Below are 21,520 nucleotides of genomic sequence, written 5' to 3'. Positions count from 1 at the left end.
CAGTTCAAATTCACCCGACCGATCCCAGTGCTGCTCCGACTCATATCTCAACAACACTCGACTCCAAATAGGAAGAAGCGCTCATCTAGTTCCTCCATGAGAACTGGGACATCTTCGCATGGAAGCCTTCTGACATGCCAGGTGTTCCTAGGGGGCTGGCTGAGCACCACCTACGAGTCAACTCAAAAGTGAAACCTGTCAAAGAACATCTCCGACGGTCCACCGTCTAGAAGAGAAAGGCTATTGGTGAGGAGGTGGCTTGGCTCTTAGCAGCGGAGTTCATCCGAGAGATTTACCACTCCGAGTGGCTCGCCAACGTTGTCATGGTCCCCAAGAAGGATAAGTCACTTCGCATGTGCATTGACTTTAAACATATCAATCAGGCCTGCCCGAAAGATCATTTTCCTCTCCCCCGCATCGACCAGATAGTCGACTCGACTGCGGGATGTGAGCGACTGCCTTTTTTAGATGCCTATTCCGGGTACCATCAGATTCGTCTGGATGGACCTGACGAGATCAAAACAGCTTTCATCACTCCATTCGGGTGCTTTTGTTATGTTACCATGACATTCGGCCTCAAGAATGCCGGAGCCACATTCATGAGGATGATTCAGAAGTGTTTGCTCACTCAAATCAGTCGGAATGTGAAAGCATACATGGATGATATTGTGGTCAAGTCACGGAAGGGTTCCGACCTGCTGACTGACCTTGCTGAAACCTTTGCCAACCTCGGGAGGTATGATATCAAGCTTAATCCATCAAAGTGCACATTCGGAGTTCCTGGCGGAAAGTTACTCGGTTTTCTCATTTCCGAACGGGGAATCGACTCCAATCCAGAAAAAGTCGGTACTATACTCCGGATGAAACGTCCTGTGCGAGTGCACAATGTCCAGAAGCTTACTGGTTGCTTGGCCGCTTTAAGTTGATTCATCTCTCGTCTCAGCGAAAAGGCATTGCCTCTTTACTGATTGATGCAACGTTTGCAGAGCTCAAAGCTCTGCTCTCCACCCAGCCGGTGCTTGCTGCCCCAATCAGAAAAGAGCCTTTGCTGCTTTACATCACAGCCACGGAACAAGTCGTCTACATGGCACTTACGGTCGAGCGGGAAGAAGAAGGAAAAGCCTTAAAAGTTCAGCGCCCAGTATATTATATTTCTGAAGTTTTGACCCCGTCGAAGCAAAGATATCCTCATTATCAGAAGCTTGTATATGGGATTTATATGACCACAAAGAAGGTTGCTCACTACTTCTCTGATCATTCCATTACAGTCGTCAGCGACGCTCCATTGTCAGAGATCCTACACAACAGAGATGAAACTGGTCGAGTGGCAAAATGGGCGATTGAACTCCTTCCTCTAGATATCAAGTTTGAGGCAAAGAAAGCTATCAAGTCCCAAGCAATAGAAGATTTTGTCGCCGGGTGGATTGAACAACAACTTCCGACTCAGGTTCACTCGGAGCATTGCACCATGTTCTTCGATGGTTCCAAAATGCTGAATGGTTCCTGTGCCGGGGTAGTATTGGTCTCCCCCCGAGGAGATAAGCTCAGATATGTTCTTCAAATCCACTTTGATTCCTCCAATAACGAAGCAGAATATGAAGCACTTTTATATGGGTTGCGCATGGCCATTGCACTCGGCGTCTGTCGCCTCATGGTCTATGGCGACTCAGATTTGGTGGTTAATCAAGTGATGAAGGAGTGGGACATCAGAAGTCCGGCCATGACTGGTTATTGCAATGCAAGGAGAAAGCTAGAGAAGAAATTCGAGGGGTAGAAACTTCATCACATACCCCGACTGAAAAATCAAGCAGCTGATGATTTGGCGAAAATAGGTTCCAAAAGAGAAGCCATTACCAACAATGTGTTTTTGGAACACATCCACACACCATCAGTTCAGGAGGATCCCTTCACTGAAGAAGCCCCGCAGCCAAAAAGTGCCACGGATCCGATTGAAGTTGAAGTTCCAGCTGTGGTCGACCTGATCATGGAAGTTTTGGTCATCACTCCCGAGTGGACGGTACCGTACATCGCGTACATCCTAAGGAAAGAACTCCCAGAGGACGAAGAAGACGCTCGACAGATCGTCCGTCGATCCAAGGCCTTTACAGTCATTAAGGGACAGTTGTATAGAGAAAGCGCGACTGGAGTCTGTCAGAAGTGTATAACACCAGAAGATGGTCAGATAATCCTTGATGATATCCACTCGGGGACCTGTGGTCATCATGCGTCCTCTCGGACCATTGTGGCTAAAGCATACCGAGCGGGATTCTACTGGCCAAGGGCGAATGAAATGGCGAATGAGATAGTCGACAAATGTGAAGGATGTCAGTTTTACTCCAATATGTCGCACAAACCTGCGTCAGCTCTGAAACCATTCCACTTGTCTGGCCCTTCGCTGTTTGAGGACTGGACATGGTTGGACCACTGAGAATGGGCAGGAGCGGCTTCACTCATGTGCTAGTAGCAGTCGACAAGTTCACCAAATGGACTGAGGCTAAGCCTATCAAGAATCTTGATGCTTGCACTGCTATCAGTTTCATCAGAGAGTTGATATTCAGATATGGAGTTCCGCACAGCTTCGATTCTGACAAATTCAGAGACTTTTGCGCCTCTCAAGGCACACGAGTCGACTACGCTTCAGTCGCTCACCCCTAGTCGAAAGGACAAGAGGAAAGAGCAAACGGCTTAATTCTTAAAGGACTGAAACCCCGACTGATCCGCGATCTCAAGCACGCAGCAGGTGCATGGGTCGACAAGCTTCCATCAGTTCTTTGGGGGTTGAGGACAACCCCAAACCGATCGACTGGAAGAACCCCATTCTTTCTGGTCTATGGAGCTGAAGCAGTTTTGCCGAGTGACCTGCTTCACAACGCACCACGAGTCGAGCTCTACTCTAAAGATCAAGCAGAACAAGCCTGGCAGGACACAGTCGACCTCCTGGAAGAAGAAAGAGAAATGGCCATGATCCGATCGACCATCTATCAGCAAGACTTGCGTCGTTTCCATGCTAGAAATGTGAAGAGTCGAGCCTTCCAAGAAGGAGACTTGGTCCTCCGAGTGGATCAACAGAAACCACACAAACTCGCTCCTACTTGGGAAGGTCCCTTCATAGTCACCAGAGTCGTCCACAATGGAGCGTACCACCTTTATAACGTCGATCGCCAGATTGATGAGCCACGAGCCTGGAATGCGGAGCTGCTCCGCCCCTTTTATACTTGAATTCTCACTCGGATGAGATGTAATAAGAAAAACTTCTATAGTTTATTTATCAAAGACAAGAGCATTATAATTTTCCCAGTGACTGTTATTGTTTTTGTTTGCGTGAGAAATCCCCCAGTGGGTGGCTTAGCTGCGAATCCGTTTGGCCTAAGTTTGTAAAAATAATTTCCTACCGAGTGGTGAGCCAGCCTCTCACTCGGAGGCTTAGCTGCGAACCCATTTCGCCTAAGTATTTGAAAATCCTACCGAGTGGTGAGCCAGCCTCTCACTCGGAGGCTTAGCTGCGAACCCGTTTCGCCTAAGTATTTGAAAATCCTACCGAGTGGTGAACCAGCCTCCCACTCGGGGGCTTAGCTGCAGTCCAGTACTCGCCTAAGTATTTGAAAAATCCTACCGAGTGGTGAGCCATCCTCCCACTCGAGGGCTTAGCTGCATTCCAGTACTCGCCTAAGTATGTGAAAATCCTACCGAGTGGTGAGCCAGCCTCCCACTCGGGGGCTTAGCTGCAGTCCAGTACTCACCTAAGTATTTGAAAATCCTACCGAGTGGTGAGCCAGTCTCCTACTCGGGGGCTTAACTGCAGTCCAGTACTCGCCTAAGTATTTGAAAATCCTACCGAGTGGTGAGCCAGCCTCCCACTCGGGGGCTTAACTACAGTCCAGTACTCGCCTAAGTTTGAAAAATCCTACCGAGTGGAGAGCGACCCTCCCACTCGGGGGCTTAGCTGCAGTCCAGTACTCGCCTAAGTTTGAAAAATCCTACTGAGTGGAGAGCGACCCTCCCACTCGTGGGCTTAGCTGCAGTCCAGTACTCGCCTAAGTTTGAAAAATCCTACCGAGTGGAGAGCGACCCTCCCACTTGGGGGCTTAGCTGCAGTGCAGTACTCACCTAAGTTTGAAAAATCCTACCAAGTGGAGAGCGACCCTCCCACTCGGGGGCTTAGCAGCACTCCAGTACTCACCTAAGTTTCAAAATCCTACCGAGTGGACAGCGACCCTCCCACTCGGGGGCTTAGCTGCAGTCTAGTACTCGCCTAAGTTTGAAAAATCCTACCGAGTGGAGAGCGACCCTCCCACTCGGAGGCTTAGCTGCAGTCCAGTACTTGCCTAAGTATGAAACACATCCCAATCCGCAAGGACGACGAGGTGCAGGTCGACTGCCACCATCTCCTTGGGAGCTTCACCACAAATACAACATGCGCTCCATCCCAATCCACAAGGACGACGAGGTGCAGGTTGACTGCCACCTTCTCCTTGGGAGCTTCGCCACAAATACAACATGCGCTCCATCCCAATCCGCAAGGACGACGAGGTGCAGGTCGACTGCCACCTTCTCCTTCGGAGCTTCACCACAAATACAACATGCACTCCATCCCGACCCGCAAGGACGACGAGGTGCAGTTCGACTGGTACCTTCTCCTTCGGAGCTGCACCACAAATACAAAAGTTGTCTCATGTGAAGAATGAGTTCCACTCGACGGAGAATTCATGAAGATATTCAACGAGAAACCTAGTTCAGATAAATCCTAAAGGTTCCAAGCAGCGAATCAAAGGTACTCGGGCACTATGCCTGAAGTAGTTTAACGGTTATAGAAACCACTCGGCATTCTGAGGCAAATTTGAAACATATCCAAGTTTCATAAGATTGTTCACTCGGCCGGAAGAGGGCTGGTAGGCTCCACGAACGAGTCCAGATCGATCCCATCAGCGATCCGAGTAGCGGGCAGCAATGAAAGTCTCCATGAAGGACTGGAAGTTGTGCTTTTTGGTGTTAGCGACTTTGATCGCAGCCAGCTTGTCTTCACGAGCCTCCTTGCAATGGACTCGCACCAGGGACAGCGCCACATCAGCACCACACCGGGCGGAGGATTTCTTCCATTCTTGCACTCGGCCAGGGATCTCGTTCAGTCGAGTCATCAGAGATTCCAGATCATTCTGAAGCATCGCCCCCGGGCAAAGCGTCGAGTCGATTCAAGAGACAACATCCTCCAGGCGTGCGCGGTAGCTTGTGGCGCTGGCGATACGGGACTCCAGTCGGAGCACGTTCACCGCAGTTTCGTCGCAGACCGGGGAAGCGATAGGGTCCAGACCCGTCTCGACCCTTCCAGTTTCTTCATCAAAGTCTTGACAAAGTTCTGCAGCCAAAAGTCAGTTCAATCAACCGAGCAAAATCCGATGGAAAGCATCAGCACAGTCAGATTAAAAGAAATACCTCCTAGCACGAGATAGAGCTTCTTGGCAAGGGCCCTCAGATAAGCTTCTGTGTCATTCCTCTTGCGGATCGCAGACTCCAACTTTTCGTTCAGGGCGACCTTATCCTTCTTCAGGCTGGTCACTTCGTGGTTAGCTTCATTAAGACAAGATGTCAGTCTAGTCACCTCTCCTTCAAGCGTTCCGACTGAAGCAAGCTTCTCGTCCGCGAGAATGGTTTTGTCTTGGGCTGCTTTTTGCGCGGCGGCGAGGTCCGAGTCCTTCTTGTCCAGAACCAACTTCATTTTCTCTGCAAAAGAAATAATCGAATCAAAAAAGACACCAAAGAGATATATTAAAGTTCAGTCGGCAATCAGTTACCTTCCATACCAGCAGCCTTTTCTTGAGCTTTTTCAGATTTTGCTGAGCCAATTCCAGGTCAAGGCTTAGCTGGATCTGGTATTTCTCCAAGTCAGCAAAGCGAGCTCCAAGATCACAAGATTTCTGCAATCAGGGAGGGGAAGTTATTTTACAACGAAATACAACAAAGACAATAAATACTAAGACTACGGTCGACTACCCGCAGTCCACCATAGTCTCGGGGACTACACCCAGTGGGTGCACTTTGCGTGCCCCCACCGGTTCGGTTTACACTCGACACGGCCAGACCAGATCGAGCGAAAGAATCAAAATACAAAGACTACAGTCGACTGCCAACAGTCCACCGTAGTCTCGGGGACTACACCCAGTGGGTGCACTCAGCGTGCCCCCACTAGTCCAGAAATTCAATCGACACACCCAGTGGGTGTACAGATGCAAAGATTTTCGGAAAGGGAGTCTTTAGATAGCATATCCTAATAGAACAAGCGGTGACCAACTGACCTGAACATTGCATTGGAGAGCCGAGCTGGCGTCATAGGCGGCCTGACTGGCGTCCCGCACCGCCTTCATCTTCTCCATCATAACACCCGCCTGGCGTATGGCTTCCTTGGCAGCATTCACTTCGTCCTCTGGGACATGATGGATCGCAAAAACTCAAGGTGGGTCGGCAGGAGCTTGAGCAGTTGACGAAGAAGGTAGGGCACTCGACAATGGTACGGCGAAGATAACAGAACCCCGATTGGCATCACCAGCGTCCTGAACGACTGGTTCCGCCATCGGCGTCGACTGTGGCACCTTGCTTGCAGGATCTTTCCTATTTTTCCTCGTCAAAGGCCTCTCAGGCTCTTCATCGTCATCATCGGGGAGGTCAATAATGTTAGGAGTTGTTCAAAGATCAATCGCCAAAATCACATCGCCCAATGGTACACATTGCAGTTGAGTCGACCAAATAAAGACAGAATGACAGAAATCATACCCAGATTGGAAGTAACTGCATCCTCCATTACCTCATCCTTATCCCTGTAAGCTGAGGTCCCGGAAGTAGCAGCGCTGCCAGTTCCAAAGTTCGTCTGGTTAAATCAAGAAAAAATAAACAGCACGGAGCGTCGAGTGAATACAAAGGGAGACACTCACGCAGAAGCGACGGGGATGTCAATCTTAATCTTCGGCAATGCCTTCCGAGGCTTCTGCTCTGCAACTTTGGGATGCTTTGATGCTTTTTCAGTTGGGGTTGGTGAAGATGTCCGAGGAAGCTTTGAAGATTGACCAATCTGAGCAATCGCCTTTTCACGGGCGCTCTGTCATTCTTGGTCAAGCTTGGACCGCCTCTTCCTGCGAGGAGGTGACTCGACTTCTTCTTTGTCACTTGAGTCGTCGCTTTCTTCGTCACCTTCTCCGTCAGAATGCCATTCGTCACTGTCGCCGCCACTCGCCTCTCCTTCCGGGTCTTGCTCTTGCTCTCCGTTGGGCACTGAGTACATTTTGATAAGGGCCTGAAAGAAAGCAGGAAGAATAAAGTCAGTCGACGCAGTATAGACAGCTGCGCGAGTGAATTCAGGTTATAATCAAAAGCTCAGAATCGGACCTTTTCTAGTTCATGGGACTGGTCGAATGGAGGAACTCTCCTGGATCCCCTGGGGTTGTCCTTGTTTCCGGTGATGCCCGACAGCCACCCCTCCAGTGTGTCGTCATCGACCTCCTCCGGGTGAATCCGAGTGGTGTCGTCAAGACCCGAATACATCCACATCGGATGGTCTCGAGCTTGAAGAGGCTGGATGCACTGCCGAAGGAAAACCTCCAAGAGATCCATACCAGTGACCCCATCACGGAGAAGCTGGACCACTCGTTCGACCAGCACCCTAACTTGCGCCTTCTCCTCCGGGATCACCTTCAAAGAGCAGGGTTTCCTCACTTGGTCCATGGTAAAAGGAGGGAGGCCAGTCGACTGCCCTAGCGTCGGCTAGTCTTTGCAGTAAAACCAGGTCCACTGCCATCCGCGGACCAAGTCGGGAAGAATCATGGCCGGAAAGGAACTTTTCCCTCTCATCTGAACACTGAGACCCCCACAAATCTAAATCACTTGTGTTCTCTCATCACTTGGATTGGCCTTTTTCACCGTCTGAGAACGACATGTGAAAAGACCCCAGTGAGGCCGACAACCCAAGAAATTCTCGCACAAAGACACGAAAGCAGCGAGATACATGATTGTGTTGGGAGTGAAGTGGTGGAGTTGTGCCCCAAAGAAATTCAGAAATCCCCGAAAGAAAGGGTGTGGAGGCAAGGAAAACCCACGGTCAACATGGGTGGCAAGGAGAACGCGCTCACCCTCCCGAGGTTGCGGCTCAGATTCCTTCCCCGGGAGCCGCGCCGATCCATGGGGGATCAGTCCTCCGTCGGCTAGGTCGTCGAGGTCATCTTGGCGGATCGTGGAGCGGATCCAGTCGCCCTGGATCCAGCCCTTTGGCTGGCCGGCTCGTGAGGAAGATCCACCCCGACGGGTCACCTTCCCCTTCGCCTTTGCCATCGCCTTCTTCGCCCGCTCCAGAGCCGTCGTCTTCTCCTTCCCCATCGTCGCCGGCGAGACATGTACGGAGCGGCGGCGCTGGGGCGAGAACGAGCGCGACGAAGAAGCCTGAAGATGAGGAGAGGAAATGAGAATGCACTGTTCAAGAAACCCTGGTCCGACGCCTTATATGAGGTTACTTCTGAGTGGCTGACTGGTAGGCCCGGACGATCCTGTCAAATCTCGCAACAGTCGCGCATGCGATACGTGGTGAAAAAGGTGGCACGGGGATTGAGGCGGCTCCGCCCTATCCCATCTGATTACTGCAGCCTCCAGCGTCCCGTGCGCTTCCCAAAATTCGAATCCCACGAAATCCGCGGGCAGCAGAACAACTTGTCAGACGGAAGATCTCCTCCACACCGTCACTCGGAGCTTTTCAAGTAAAGAAAGTCACTCGACAAAAAACTAAGAATGGATCAAGGCGACTGAAAAGGAAGTTGCTGTCGTCACTCAGGTTCATTGATCCGAAACAAGATATGCTCATGGCATGAAAAATGAGTCGGAGAAGTTCTCAACTCCTTCCCCACTCAAACCTCGATCCATTCGGGGGCTAAAAATGAGTCGGAGAAGTTCTCAACTCCTTCCCCACTCAAACTTCAATTCCTCTATTGGAAATGATGAACCCGAGTAGTTTTCCAGCTGGAACTCCGAAGACACATTTTTCCGGATTGAGTCATCTGTCATATGTTCGAAGGTTGTCGAATGTGAGTCGTAGATCGTCCACCAATGATTCGACGTGTTTAGTCTTGATGACAACATGATTTATGTATGCCTCAACTAGCTTGCCAATATGTTTTTCCAAACATGTTTGAATCATACGTTGGTAAGTGGCGCAGGCGTTTTTGAGCCCGAAAGGCATAGTGTTAAAGCAAAAAGGCCCATGGGGTGTAATGAATGCTGCTGCAGCTTGGTCGGACTCCTTCATCTTAATTTGATGGTATCCAGAGTATATGTCTAGGAAACACAGCGAGTCGTGTCCTGCGGTCATGTCAATGATTTGGTTAATGCGGGGCAGTGGGAATGGTGTCGGTGTCAAAACCGGCCGATCTCGGGTAGGGGGTCCCGAACTATGCGCCTGAGGATCTAAGGAAACAAGAGACAAGGGTGACATGATGTTTACCCAGGTTCGGTCCCTCTTATTGGAGGTAAAACCCTACGTCCTGCCTGATTGTATTTGATGAGTATAGGGGTTACAAGAGTCGATCTTTCTCGAGATCGTAATCGCTAAACCCTAGATGTATAGCCTATGTGATTTGTCTTAGCCTCTATGGACTAAACCCTCCGGTTTATATAGACACCGGAGGGGTCTAGGGTTGTATAGAGTCAATTTACAGAGAAAGGAAATAATACATCTGAATGCTAGGCTTGCCATCCACGCAAAGGAGAGTCCCATCCGGACAAGGGGAAAGGTCTTCTGCCTTGTATCTTCATGACCCATATCAAATAGCCCGGACACCCGAGGACCCCTTAGTCCAGGACTCCCTCAGAAGCCCCTAAACCAATCTTCAATGACGAGGTATTCGGCTCATTGATTGTCTTTGGCATTGCAAGGCAGGTTCCTTCTCCACATACAAAGCAGTCTCTTGAACAAAAGATCTGTATCTGGCTCCGCATTATAGCTACAAACCTAGACCACTAGGGCATAATGTTTAATAAAGCATATATTTTGATAGCTTTTTCGGTGAAATGTTATGTCTGGCCTTTTTATTATTTCTAACCGTTTTTGGCCTCCCGCTTCGTGTTTTGAGGCATGGCCTTCATTGACACATCTTGTCAAAGCAGAGATCATGCCTCCTTATTGCAGGATTTTAATCAATATAGGTTTGGGTAATCTAACTGTGCCGTTCGCACGACCCCTTGGGAATAGGTGAGTTTTAAGGCTAGTGGGGGAGCTTGATATTTACTTCCTATATAAGCGAATAAAGATCCATTCTTTACCCAATGCCTTCTTCCTTCCTCAGCCTTCCCTCCTTGAGCTCCAGCGCCCAAGCTTTCAGCCCTTTCCACCGCCCGACCCCTCCAATCATGGCCGGGTCCGGCTCGCAGGGCAAGTGGATGGCCTCCTCCATCATGGAGAGGAACGTCAAGGAACTCCAAGAAGCGGGGTACTTGGCCGCGGAAATCGCGCACTGGCTCCCTACCAATAAACAGATCATCTCCACTCCAGAGCCTAATGAGAGGGTGGTGTTCATCCCCCGCTTCCTCCGCGGACTAGGGTTTCCTCTCCACCCATTCGTCTGCGGCCTCATGTTCTACTACGGGCTAGATCTCCATTATCTAGCCCCAAATTCCTTTCTCCACATTTCGGTGCTCATCATCATATGCGAGGCGCTCCTCCGCATCCCCCCCACTTCGGCCTATGGCTTAAGGTCTTCAATGTGAAGCTGAAAGTGGTCGACGGGCAACATGCAGACTGCGGTGGAGCCATGGTGAGCATGTTCCCCAACGTCACCTGGTTCGAAGGGGCCTTTGTGGAAACCATGAAGGGATGGCAACAGGAGTGGTTCTACATCACCGAATCTCGCGGCACCACATGGGCAGCCACTCTTGAGTTCAAGTTCGGACCCCCAATGCAGCTCGCATCATGGATTAACAAGGACATGGATTGGGCATGTTCCGACAAGGTGATGATGCTGCAGAAGTGCATTAAGAATATGATGGAGAAGAACAGTAGTCTTGCTGATGTGATCTAGGTGATGCTCTTTCGTCGGATTCTCCCCTGCCAACGTCGGCCTCTCCATATGTGGGAGTTCAATCCGGCTGGTCCTCAGACCCTGCAGTGATTCTTTGGCACAACACATGAAGAGATCTGGAAGCTGCTTTTCATGGCCCAGAAGTCGTGTTTGGAGACGACCAAAGACATCAGTCTCGACTGTGCTCATCCGGCCACCCCAGTAAGTTTTTTGATTTCTGAACATAACTTCAACCCGTAAATCAAAGGGTATGCTTAGTCTTCTATTCTTTCCTCAAGGCTGGACAAAGAAGGCAGAATGGATCAAGTGTCCGGCTGCGCTACCTGAAGACCCAGCCATTCCCCTGCTAACGATGATGCTGGTCCCGGCGCCACACCAGGCGCCGGAGAAAAGACCCAGAAGAAGGGCAATGAGGTCAAAAGTGGCCTCCGCCGTAAAGGTACTTCGGACGCTACATCCGGAGGTACCAAAGTTCCCTCCTACCACGAGGGATATGAAGACGAGGAAGAGGAGGAGGAGAGAAATTCTCCCCTTCAAGGAGGGAAGAAGAAACGGGCGGCCTCCGTGGACCTAGAGGCGGAGGCGTCAAAGAAAGGGAAGATTTCCATTTCCGACGACTCGGACGCCGAAGCCATCCCCGAGTGGCGCCCTAGGCCGAAGCACCTGGCCGCATCATAAGTGTCCAAGGATACAGCAGACATATCCGGTTTTTATGATTGTGATTTTAACACTTTTAAGTTTCATGGTGCAGTCTGGCTGGAGATCTCCCCCAACAGTCATCGTCTTCGGGGAACTCTCTCGCGATGGAGATGGTGGAGAGTGAGATGCCTCCGCGAGCTTCTCCGCCACATGTTGCGGATGACATCGAGGTGTTATCCCAAAGGACTTCTTCGGGCCAGGGAGAAGTGCCGAAGGCCACCAAGATGGTGCCAGAGGGTAATTCCTCGGCCGCCAAGAACATGGGGGGTACAACCCCCATGGAGACTGACGACGGGGGGCTGTACTGGCCGAATACCACTTCGGAGACCCATACGGCTCTGGAGTCGAGCGAGCAACCCCCTTTGAAAGAGGGGGAGTGCCGACTCCACCGGCGACCTCCATCAATCCTGAGGCGCCGGACATTTTGATGGAAGCACTTCGACATGCTTACGTTGTGGAGGAGCACCGTACACAGATGGGTACAGTGGTTGAGAAGGTTCAGTCTGCCAAAAGCAGACTGAACCAAGCCTTCACCGGCTTATTAACAGATTTCGAGGTATGTGGCGTAGTATTCTTAGATGCTTTGTATATGCAAAAAATATGCCTGTGTATAGATAGTAGCCCCTAAGACTTTGTTCGGTTTTTCCAAAGAAGGGTCGAACAAAGGATCAAATAGTTATTCGCGGGAAATAATATATGTGTCCATGTTGATAAATAGGCTTCACTGTTAGCGGCAACCGCCCCGGGCACCGAAGTGTCCGAACTTAAGCAGAAGTTGGAGCGGGCCAATGAAGAACTCGTCTGCACCAACAAGCAATTTGAGGATCGCAAGGTATGGTTGGAAAAAATTATTAACACACTCAAAGGAATATGTCACTACAGAGTCTAATCTCTTGTGTTGCTAATCATATTTTCAGATAGGGAGACCGAGGTCGAGGACCTAAAGAGCGCCCTTGCCCAAGCTAAGGAGCAGGCGCGGGTGAGCCAACCGGCCGTTGACAAAGCGGCTGCAGATTTAGAGGACGAGCAGGTCACCCACCACAAGTATGAGGAGCGGATTAAAGAAGTGGAGCAGAAGCTCCAAGATGCCGCCAACAAGTGTGAGACTTAGGAGGGGAAAAATAAGGCCTAAGCGGACGATCTCACCAAGGCTCTTCAAGAGGCCAAGGAGGCGCAGACCGAGTCCCGTGCAAATCATGAGAAGATCTAGCAAGCCGTACAGATAGCGGCTGGTAAGCCCTTTCTTTTACAGAGTATTTCCGGTGGTCGGAGATATGCCTTGCTTAATCGACTATGGAGTTTTGCAGACGCCTTTGCTGATTTCCTAAGGAGTGCGACCGACATTGCGCAGTTCTTTCGGTACCAGGAGGGAAACACCACGGAGAAGCTCTTCTGGTCCCAATACCTAGCACGAGAAAGGTCAGCGCTGCTAAACAACCAAATGATGCAGTTGGCCAAGCTGCATAGGATGTCCAATTTGGCCATGAGCGACAACATAGTCCAGTTATGGCCGGCCGGACCTGTCCCAAGTAGCTACTTTGTCCTGGTCCAGCGACTCGGCGACGCCTTGCCCTGATTTGAGGCTGTGAAGCGCTCATCGTGCATAGGGGGTGCGCGGATGGCCTTTGCCCGCGTCAAGATGCACTGGGCAAAGATGAAGGCCGCCGTCGTAGCCGTTGAGTGTCCACCCGAGGGCAAGGACTACCGTAAGCCAGAGAGATACTTCAAGGACGTCCTGGAGGGTCCCGTTTGATAGAGGGTCAATGCTCAAAGGACATTATATTCGAATGAATGTATCTGAGCCGCCCAAACTTTGTATTATGAAGCAAGGCTTTTGTAATATATTTGTGTTTTCATATCTCCAATTATTTTCCTCTTGTGTGGCCGTTTGTTGTATCTGAAAGTTTGCCAGTCGTCGGCTTCATCCCCCATGTAGATACTATGGAGGTGTTCGGAATAGCACGTGACCACTCTTGTTCTAACGTCTTGGTCCGTAAAGGAGGTGATCATGCAGCGAACTAGGCAATCAGACTATGCGGCTTTACCACTCTCACTTAGCCATAGGTGTTTGACAATGGGATTATATGCTTAGCTCCTGGTGTTCTTTGGCTATCCGAACTTGGGTGCTTTAGACACCTGACCGGGTGAAGGCCAGTCCTTCGTGTAAGATGGAAAAAATCACGAAAATATTTAATAAGTCCCCGAACTGCTGACCAGCTCTCGCCATATCTTGATAGTTAGTTTTCGTCTTTCTCTATGGAGGTGTTTGACCGGACGAGCCAGCAACACAATTGCAGTAGTTCTCCCTTTACTACCTTAGCCGAACAAGCAGAACGTATGGTAGTAACCACAGGAGCCGGGAAACCCAACTATTGACCAAAGTCATGATTCGGAGCCGATGCATATTACGCGGTATTCGGGACGCTGAAGTGTAATATGAAAGTGTTTGGACTTTTTGTTTTTGAATATGTGTGGCCGAATGAAGCCCTTGCCAATTGAAGCCAATGTCTATATGTCAATCAGTCGTGAAGACGGAATACAGATTATGGAATAGGCCAATACCGAATAAGGTAGGATGAAACTGTTTCCGCTATATTTTGATTGATACATCGAACATGGTCTTTACAGATAATGCCATAATTATCAAGGCTATTTTACATGCCAAGAATTCGAGAACAAGGGAAAGCTGTATACGGGTCCTAAAGAAGGAAAAGGGGATCTTGAAGATCCTTTGGACACTCTGCCGCACGTCTGCGTCGCTTTTCGCCTTGGTGAATGATCCTCTGTAAAGAACCTGAAAAATAGAAATAAGAAGAAAAAAGGAAGAGTATGAGGGCCCGGATAGGGCCGAGCTGTATTGTGGACTTTGTTTTTAGTGTCCCTCCGTCCTCGCCCATGGTATCTTTAGTGCGTAGTTATGTACGAGCGATACATATACCACAATAAGGTTGGGGTTTTGACGGAGGCCGAATTGTAATCTATCTCTGGACAAGCCGGTCTGTCATTCTGCAGGGTAGACCAGACTCGTTTGACAGTGTCTGGGGGCTTGACTGCCGATGTAGTATTAGTCTTGATAAGGCCACCCTATACTTTAGTGGCTAGGGCTGCGGTATGCTCCTTAGTGCGGATGGAGCGCTCCATGCTTCCATTGACTGTCATAACACCACGTGGTCAGTGCGGATGGAGCGCTCCATGCTTCCATTGACTGTTATAACACCACGTGGTCCGGGCATCTTGAGCTTTAGATATGCGTAGTGCGGGACAGCATTGAAATGGGCGAAAGCAGTTTGTCCGAGTAGTGCATGGTAACCACTGTGGAAAGGGACGATGTCGAAGATCAAGTCTTCATCTCGGAAGTTATCCGGTGAGCTGAAGACTACTTCCAACATTTATGGACCCTGTGCAGCAGGCCTCTATGTCGGGTATCCCTCCTTTGAAGGTGGTTTTAGTGGGCTTGATTCTTGACGGATCAATGCCCATTTTGCGGACAGTGTCCTGATAAAGCAGGTTAAGACTGCTACCGCTATCCATAAGGACTTGCGTGAGATGGAATCCATCGATAATTGGATCGAGGACCAATGCTACCGAACCTCCATGATGGATATTGGTCGAATGATCTCTGCGTTCAAAGATGATCGGACAGGCTGACCATGGCTTGAATTTTGGGGCAACTGGCTCCATGACGTAAACGTCCATTAGTGTGCGCTTGCGCTCCCGCTTGGGGATATGAGTGACGTAGATCATTTTCACTATTTTTACCTCAAGGGGAAATTTCTTTTGCCACCCATGTGTTTTTTGGGCGAGGCTCATCGTCGTCCTCACTAAGCGTCCCTTTCCCCTTATGTTCGGTGTTTATTTTACTGGCCTGTTTAAAGACCCAACAATTTCTATTGGTATGATTGGCAGGCTTGTCCGGTGTGCCATGGATCGGGCAAGGCTGATCTAGTATTCGGTCCAGACTAGATGGACCATCTTTTTTTCCTTTGAATGGCTTGTTCCGCTGACTGGGTTTAGAGCCACTGAATTCGACGTTAACCGCCGTGTCTTCGGTATCTTCGTTGCTACTTCGACGCATCTGTTTGTTGTGCCATGGCCTCCCGTTACCATCTCGGGCTTCGGAGGTGCCGAGGACATTGGTGCTATTGCTTCTATGAGCTAGCCAGCTATCTTCTCCCGCACAAAAGGGGGCCATAAGTGCGGTGAGGGCTGCCATGAACTTCATTTTTTCTTGGCCGTGGTGTCGGGCGTGCCACTCGTCACGGACGCTGTGTTTAAAGGCCGTGGAGGGCTTCGGCGTCCGGACAACCGACAATTTGGATCTTTTTAATTAAGAACCTGGTACAGAGCTTCTGTGCTGACTCTCCGGGTTGTTGGACTATGTGACTATGGTCATCGGTGTCTGGAGGCCGAACATAGGTACCTTCCCAGTTAAAGGCATCTTCCAAATCTTCCCAGCTACCAATAGAGTTTTCTCGGAGGCTATTTAACCAGTGCCCTACTAGTCCCTTTAGTTTTAGGGGGAGGTACTTGATGGAATGGACATCTTCACGGCGACCCATGTGGATGTGGAGAAGAAAATGCCGGGATTTGTCGTTCCATCGTATGATTCAATGTTCATGGCTTTAAACACTTCTGGGAACTGGTGCTCCATTACCTCATTAGTGAAGTATAAGGGGTGTGTGGCACCCCTGTATCGGTCGACGTCACGACGTAGTTCGGATGAAGTCCGTATGTGGTTTTCATCCCTCGTGAGGTTATGCCTGTCAGGCCGAGCATGACGGTCGTCTTCTCACGTTGGGACTTGCCCCTTGATCCATAGCTTGATCTTGTTTGGCCTGCTCTATTACTCAAGTCTTGTCGTAGGTTGTAGGTGTATCCTGGAGCCACTGTCTCTCTGCTCTTACGGTGAGGTGGTGCAGGTTGGTGTTCGACGTAGGTGGCTCCTTTATCTTGCCTGCGCGGTGGCCGGTCTAGTTCATCAGCGCAGTCATGTTTGGACGGTATTGTCTCGAAGGCCATGTCATCGAATTCTGGCAGTAGTCGACGCTTTTTCCTAACTTTTTGTTGGGTGTTGAAGGCCATATTCTTCGGCAGCTAGGACCTGAGTCCATCTATCGGTGAGTGTATCATGTTCGGCTTGGAGCCGCTACTGCTTCTTTTTTAGGCTTCTCATAGTGGCGGTTAGTTGGTGCTTAGAGTGCTCCTGCTCGAGGGGTTCTTCGTAGAGCGGTAGATAGTTACCATCTTCCGAATCCTCGTTCCCGACTGGATCGTCGGGGTTAACTTGCCCCTCCTCCTCATCATCCTGTTCGGATGTGGGCTCGACTGGGGCTTCGTGGTCTTCGGCGTCCTCTGGAGTGCTATTGTCTCCGGTGTCGGTATTACTGTCTTTGCCACGATGCGATTTTGAGCGGCATCACTAGCGTCGGCGCTTCGGCGGTGCCTCATCAGGCTTGTCCTCCACCAGATCTTTCCTGTCTGCACCGTCATCCTTTTTGGGTGTGCCCACCATATACACGTGGTATGTGGAGGTGGCCGTCTAATGTCCGGTAAATGGCGGGTCTTGGCCTTGTGAGTTTCCGACATCGTTATCCATGTCGTCGATGTCTTCGGAAGTGCAATCCAATATATTGTTTAAGTCCTCGGCGGTGGTTATGAAGTGGGTGGTGGGTGGGATGTAAAATTCCCTGTTTTTAGGCCCTATTCCGGGCTGGGCACAGTTTGGAGGCGATTCCTGTGTGATGGCGAGGGACCGCATCAAGTCAAGAGCCTCGTTTAAGAGTGAGGGTTGGACGAGGAAACGAGAGTGTGCGGGGCTAGCTAGGGCAGAGGCCTCTTGGCCACGCTTGCTGAGCGCGGGCTTCAACAGTTCGGAACTAGAGTCAGGGGCGAGTCCGGCCTTTCCATAACGGGGGGGGGGGGGACCCAACCTGACTCCGGGCTAGCCAAAGACAAAGTCACCTCAGGATCCCCGATTTAGAATTTCATAGCCGAGAGTACGATGGGGCATCAAACTCCCATTTGAGGACTCGGCAATTTCCACCGACCTCCGGATCTAAGCCCAGAGCGGTGATCGGGGCCGTGAACCCTTCAAAAATCAAATCTCCTCCGATGACCAGGGGCATAGATGTCGATCTGTTCGAGGTGGCCCATTGAGTTGGCACGCAGAACGAAGCCACCGAACACAAAAATCTGGCCAGGGAGGAAAACTTCCCCGGAAACGGCATCATTCCTGATGATTGAACGAACCATCGAACCTTCTTTTGACGATACAGTGGAACACTCAATGGAAGCACCAATGTCGGTGTCAAAACCGGCCAATATCGGGTAGGGGGTCCCAAACTGTGCGTCTCAGGATCAAAGGAAACATGTTTACCCAGGTTCGGGCCCTCTTACTGGAGGTAAAACCCTATGTCCTGCCTAATTGTATTTGATGAGTATAGGGGTTACAAGAGTCGATCTACCTCGAGATCGTAATGGCTAAACCCTAGATGTCTAGCCAATGCGATTTGTCTTAGCCTCTATGGACTAAACCCTCTAGTTTATATAGACACCAGAGGGGTCTAGGGTTGTATAGAGCCAGTTTACAGAGAAAGGAAATAATATATCTGAATGCTAGGCTTTCCATCCACACAATGGAGAGTCCCATTCGGACACGGGAAAGGTCTTTTGCCTTGTATCTTCGTGGCCCATAAGTCCGGCCCATATCAGATAGCCCGGACACCCGAGGACCCCTTAGTCCAGGACTCCCTCAAAGGGGTCCTTAGGGCAAACCTTATTGAGGTCCCTGAAATCAACACAAAGGCACTGCGATTTATCCTTCTTTGGCACCATGACCAGGTTTGCCAGCCAGTCCAGGTATTTAATCTATCTAATGAACCCGACTTCAAGTAGCTTGGCTAGCTCCTCTCGCATATCTTGTCGTTTGGGTTCAGAAAATCATCACAATGTTTGCTTGACTAGTTGGACCATTTATTATGTTGAGGTTGTGTTGGACCAGTCTGCGTGGGATTCCTGGCAGTCCGAAGGGTGCCAAGCAAAGATGTCCCAATTTCCGCACAGGAACGCTCGCAAGGCGACATCGATCGTCAGATCCAGCTGTGCTCCGATGGAGGCTGTCTTGTTAGGATCCGTCGGGTGCAATTGGAATTTAACTATTTCATCTGCTGGTTTGAAAGAAGTGGACTTGGGCCTCTTATCGAGGATTACATCATCTTTGTCCATTGTGGAACGTAGAGTGGTTAACTCCTCGGCCGCGAGGGCCTCAGATAGTGCCTCGAGGGCCTGGGATGCAGTTTTGTTTTCGGCACAGTGTGCTATATCCGGATCACAGGAGATTGTGATAACTCCATTGGGCCCTGGCATTTTGAGCTTCATGTACCCGTAATGGGGTATGGCTTGAAAGCGTGTGAAGGCGTCTAGCCCCAACAGGCGTGATATCCGCTATTGAAAGGTGCCACGTGGAAGAGGAACTCTCCGGACATGTAGTTCTCCAGTGTGCCGAACAGTACATCAAGTTTAATTTTCCCCAAACGTCATGCTTCTCGACTGGGGATAATTCCTTGAAATGTGGTGCCGCTTTGCTCGATGCGACTCTTGTCCATTTGAATTTTATTGATCGTGTCCTCATAGATGAGTTTCAGTCTGCTGCCTCCGTCCATGAGCACCTTGGTGAGTCAAAAGCCATCCACAATTGGGTTTAAGACCAAGGAGTAGCTTTTACCGTCATCATAGCACTTTATTAGGGGCGTTACCAGTAACGCCCGACCTTAATGTACTTAAAACCCTGCATAACTGAGGGCCGGAGGGGTCTGGCGAACTCTATATAAGCCACCTCCCTCCTCAGTGTAAAGGGTTCGCACCCCTGTAATTCATACACACATAATCCAGTCGACCGCCTCCGGGCTCCGAGAGTAGGGCTATTACTTCCTCCGAGAAGGGCCTGAACTCGTAAACCTCGCGTGCTTACAACTACTCATAGCTAAGATCTTGCCTCTCCATACCTACCCCCCTACATTACTATCAGACTTAGAACCACGACAGCAGGTGCTCGGACTGATCTGGCCCTTGGTTCATCATCGGCAGTCAAAGTTATTGCGTATCGTTCCAAGGGTTTATTGCGGCTACTTGGTTAACTTCGGCAAGGTCGCGGAGCGCCCATTTGCGCTGATTATTTGAAGAAAAGGTCTCAATGACCATCAAGACATTGAGATCGTCATCCTCTGAAAAGTACTATCCGGGGTAGTGTTGGTGAGGATGGCCTCGCCACTCTTAGCCACCTGCCGGAGTATCCAAGAAGCCCAAAGGCTATGTGTTGGTTCAGTATTTGGAGTCGTGTTTATCTGACAGGGCTTGTCGAGCAATTCGTCAAGGATAGTTCTATGCCCCGTGAAGGATTTGATTTTCTTGTCAATGAGATGATTATCGGGTGCCTGCTACCTCTTGAGCATTGCGTTCATTTTCCCTTGAAGAGGAAAGGGTGATGCAGCAAAGTAGCTTAAGTATTTCCCTCAGTATTTGACAGCCAAGGTATCAATCCAATAGGAGACTTCAGGCAAGTCACCTCGCACCTACACAAACAAATAAGAACCTCCCAACCAACGTGATAAAGGGGTTGTCAATCCCTTCACGGTCACCTACGAGAGTGAGATCTGATAGAGATAATGAGATAAATATTTTTGGTATTTTTATAATTTAGATAGGAAAATAAAATTGCAAAATAAAATAGATTGGAAACCTATATGATGGAAAATAGACCTGGGGGCCATAGGTTTCACTAGTGGCTTCTCTCAAGATAGCATAAGTATTACGGTGGGTAAATGAACTACTGTTGAGCAATTGATAGAAAAGTGCATAATTATGAGAATATCTAGGCATGATCATGTATATAGGCATCACGTCAACAACAAGTAGACCGATATGATTCTGCATCTACTACTATTACTCCACACGTCGGCCGCTATCCAGTTTGCATCTAGAGTACTAAGTTCATAAGAACAAAGTTACGCATTAGGCAAGATGACATGATGTAGAGGGATAAACTCAAGCAATATGATATAAACCCCATCTTTTTATCCTCGATGGCAACAATACAATATGTGCCTTGCTGCCCCTGCTATCAGTGGGAAAGGACACTGCAAGATTGAACTCAAAGCTAAGAACTTCTCCCATTGCAAGAAAGATCAATCTAGTAGGCCAAACTAAACTGATAATTTGAAGACACTTGCAAAGATAACAAATCATACATAAAAGATTTCAGAGAAGAATCAAATATTGTTCATAGATAATCTTGATCATAAACCCACAATTCATCGGATCTCGACAAACACACCGCAAAAATAATTACATCGAATAGATCTCCAAGAAGATCGAGGAGAACTTTGTAATCAGATCCAAAGAGAGATAAGAAGCCATCTAGCTAATAACTATGGACCCAAAGGTCTGTGGTAAACTACTCACACATCATCGGAGAAGCTATGGTGTTGATGTAGAAGCCCTGCATGATCTATCCTCCCTCCGGCGGAGCTCCGGAAATGGCCCCAAGATGGGATCTCTTGGGTACAGAATGTTGCGGCGGTGGAAATAGGGTTTCGTGGTGCTCCTGGATGTTTTCGGGGTATATGGGTATATATAGGAGGAAGAAGTACGTCGGTGGAGCTATGAGGGGCCCACGAGGGTGGGGGGCGCCCAGGGGGCAGGAGCGCCTCCCTGCCTCGTGGACTCCTCGCTCCTTTCTTGACGTCTACTCCAAGTCCCCTGGATCACGTTTGTTCCAA

Source organism: Triticum aestivum, chromosome 6A (genome assembly GCF_018294505.1).
Source record: "Triticum aestivum cultivar Chinese Spring chromosome 6A, IWGSC CS RefSeq v2.1, whole genome shotgun sequence".
Taxonomy (NCBI): Eukaryota; Viridiplantae; Streptophyta; class Magnoliopsida; order Poales; family Poaceae; genus Triticum; species Triticum aestivum.
The sequence above is the reverse complement of the archived record's forward strand: the minus strand, read 5'-3'. Positions refer to the sequence as shown.